Raw genomic sequence first — 3579 nt, forward strand, 5'->3', positions numbered from 1 at the left:
GGCACGGAGACCCGAGCGTGTGGCTGTGACTCTCTGCAGGTCCGGGCCATGTGCAGGCACAGCTCCAGAGCAGCTGGGAAAGGGAATGGGATCAGCCTTGGGGTGAGCAGGACAGGCTTGTGTGGCCAACAGGAGGATGAGCAGTTGCTGCAGCAGTTCCCTCACCCTTTGTGCTGTAGCTCGGTCACACCTGGCTGAGGAGCTTCTCAACGCCACAGCTGAGATGGGCTCTCAGCAGAGAACTGCAAATCCCTTTCCAGTACAAAAATATTTTATTCCACCAGAGCAATTCCCAGCTTGGATCTGGCTGGACACTGCCCACCTGCAGAAGGAACCAATCTAAACCAGTGCTGTATTTCCTGCAGCCTTTTTTTAGCAGAAACCTGGGAGTGCAGTTAGGAATAGCCTGGCTGTCCTGGCAGAAGGCTGCACAGTAGGAATTGTTGTTTTCCATGGAGCTAAACACAAAGAAAATATATTCATTGCAGGGGAGAAAGGCTAAATGTCTGATTCTGTCTTCAAAAAGAAACAATTTTTAACAAGCGGAGCAAGATTTGCAATAAAACTTGTCAATTTGTAAATGTTTGGTAGCAAGGCACTGTAAGACAGCAGATGGAGGTGTGAAAGGGGTTTGGGTTTTTTCCTGTCTAACACCTCCTTTCTCCAGCACTCTTCCTCTGTTTTAAGAATAACACTTCTTCAATAATGACTCACAGCCAGTGCCACAAAAATCCTGGCTGTCAGAAAAACTGCTGGGTGTCTGACAGGAGTGCAGCTTGCAGGGAACATTGGTTTCTTCTGTCTCTGCTGAAATCGGGGATTGTTCTTCTAGAAAGTGGCTCTACTTAGAGATTCCAGGCACAAGGCAATTACCTGTTTTTCCTTGCTCGATGTAATTAATACATGTGGTTTTCTTCACGGGCACATGGAATGGGCCACATTGTCCAGTGCCAGGAGATGAAAATTCCCCAGGAAATCAGGCCTCTCTTCTGGGAAAGATGGATAAACCCCACGGTGCACCAGTAGGGACTGGAATATTCCCCACATCCTGCTACATCTCTGCTAATCAGAAAAGAGAAAAGATCCTCTGCTCAGAAGGGAATAAAGACATCCTGAGGGATAATCCAGCAGAGGAAGCTGGCAGAGCCACAGCCCTCTATCACCTCACAGAATTTGCAGTTCTGTGGGGAGCTAAACCTCAGGAAAAGAGCAATTTTAGTCTTTCTGGATGGCCTGAAGGTAACAATACTGCCCTGTGCAACAGAGTTACTGCCAGAGCAGCTGCAGGGATAGGAACACATTTCTGGTTTTGGAGCAGGGAATTGTGCTAGGATTCCTGGGTTCTTCCCCCAGCTCTGCCTTTGATTTGTGGTGTGTGCAGACCCCTTAATTTGTTTCTGTTTTCCCCATCTGTGAAACTGAGATAAGATCACAGGGGAATTGTAAAGTGTGGTTCATTAATGTTTATTAGACAGAGGGAAATCCTTAAATGAATGGCACTGTATTCCAGGAGGACAAAGTTCAAGACTGCAAAGAGGTTTATTAAAACCAAATCTGCTATTCCCAGGCTGGGAGGAGGACAAAAAGAAAGAAAATTGTAAAACCTTACCTAGCCCTATGTCTGCCAAAAGAAGGATGTGATTTAAATAAAATCATGCAGACTGCAAGTATGTGTGCATAAATGTGTGCCTATTAAAACCATTAAATATTTCTTGGTAAATACACACCAAAAAGTGAAATGAGGATGTGTTTGAAGTTTCAAAATATGATCACCATTAATTGTAAATTACCAGTGGCAACATGACATAAGTAAATGGTGAGGCAATAAATATGGTATTTTCCATAAAGGGGTGTACCAACATAGAGTGTGTTGGCACATTCCACTATTTTTCTGACAGATTGTTGCAAACCAGCTTATTGTGGGATTTTACAATGCCAGGTTGTTGGCAGAATAAACAATTATTTGTAGGTTGGACATAACTGAAGGTGACAACTGATGGAATATCTTCCAAGCCTCAGAGTGCGTGTTCCTAATGGGGGAATATTTCTCCCATTGTGCCAGAGGCAAAAACGGAGGGAATTTGGGATAACAAGACTCAGTGGGTGGCCTGAATTTGCTCCTGGTGTGACACCAAATTTACTGCATGATTCTTTTCATTGCTAGAACCTAACGGAGGGTGAAACAGCAGTGTGTGAGGGGAGCAAACACTGATCTACGGGAAAAATACACCAAAAAAAATCATGTTTTGGGGAAAAGCAGGGAGCTGGGCTGCGGCTGGTTTGTGTTCAGTGTTCAGCGCTTGCCACCTTCAGGTCTGCTGTGAATTCACAGCCGGTGCTGCATCATTTGCCCATCACAGGGAGTTTTGGGGTTATTCATGTCCTTAAAAATCAGATTTGTTACCCGGAGTGCAGCAAGGTGATAACTGCACATCCAGAGAGACATCGATTATTTATTTCAGCCTTGCCAAGCCTGGGTGAATCATCAAAACTATCAAAATTTTTTACTATTTACATGTTTTAGCAAAAAAAAGGAGTTAGTGTCCATTTGCCACGAGTCACATAGTCCACTTGTTAATTTGTAGTCTATCTTCTATTGGTTAATGATTCGCTTCTGATGCTAATTAGTGCCATGCTGAGTCTTTCTCTTTTTTTGGGTCAGTGGGTTGCTTGGGTCGGCGGTCACAGAATTACCAGAATTACCTTTTACCCACTTGGAGCTGAGCTGGGTTTATCAGTTTCTTCTGTATCTTGGGAGTTCTGACAGAAACTGGCATAAATGTCCCATAAATTCTGCATTCTTTGTGTCCACTACTAGAGGGTATCCTTTATTTTCCCCACAGCTTTATTAACCCACCCCTAGGTCTGAGCTCACTAAAGCATGTCCAGCCCTAAACTTTAGAAATTCTAACAGGTAATTTGTTTTTTCTAACACATCACTTAGAGCTTGTTGGCTGCTCTCTGTTTCTGACATTGAATCTCATCTCTTGTTGACTAGGCTTGAAAGTATAAAAAGATCAAACATCAAAGAAATTTTTGTCTTGAGGAAGAGGTTTTGGTGAAGGAGGTTTGTTTATCAATATTTTATTATTTTCTATATGTGTACAATTGTGTTTTGTTCAGAATTGTGTAACTGCCCAATGTAACAGGGCACTTAGCTGACCTATGGAAAGAGAATATTACTCTGATTTATGACAGAATTCGAGATCGCTTCTTGTCCCTCATAATTTAAAACATGTGGCAAGATGTTTTCATTCTAATCAGGGTTGTTCCATCAGGATAGTTTATGTGTGGACTCAATGGTCAAGTTTTGTCAGGAAATACATCTGAGCAGCCTGTTCTGGTGGGAGTTGTCCCCACCGATTGATTTCGAGGTCTTTCCAAGTCTCCCCATTTTGTAATTTTGGGGGTTTTGTCATTTTTTGGGTGATTTCGTGACTCTGAGGCGCCCTGAGGGCCTGAGGGGAGAGCGCGGGGCGTGGCCGAGCAAAAGAGGCGGGAAGCTGTGTGGGGCGTGGCTTAATGAAGAGGCGGGAACTTGCGGGGGGCGGGGCGCGCATGCGCGAGGCGCGCGCCAAC

The sequence above is a fragment of the Parus major genome, chromosome 19, assembly GCF_001522545.3.
Source record: "Parus major isolate Abel chromosome 19, Parus_major1.1, whole genome shotgun sequence".
NCBI lineage: Eukaryota > Metazoa > Chordata > Aves > Passeriformes > Paridae > Parus > Parus major.